The following is a 266-nucleotide window of genomic DNA, read 5'->3' as shown; positions in this document are numbered from 1 at the left end:
GTCTCTTAATTGCTTAAAAACTAACTACCCCACCACCTGACCGCTGAGACACCCGCAGCAGGTTGGGAAGGGGTTGCCACTCCTTGGGAAATTAATGCCTTTAATTCCAAGTTTGTCCCTGGGAAAATGCTGCCCATCCTCGTCCTAGGCATGTCAGGAGGAATCGCAGGGCTTTTAAACAGGGGATTAAGGAAAGTGGTCACTTTTGACTCAGTAGGAAAAATCCCTCCATGACGGTAATGAAAGCCTGGATGATATAAGTATCT

This window comes from Tauraco erythrolophus, chromosome 17, assembly GCF_009769465.1.
Source record: "Tauraco erythrolophus isolate bTauEry1 chromosome 17, bTauEry1.pri, whole genome shotgun sequence".
Lineage (NCBI taxonomy): Eukaryota > Metazoa > Chordata > Aves > Musophagiformes > Musophagidae > Tauraco > Tauraco erythrolophus.
This window is presented reverse-complemented; position numbering follows the sequence as displayed.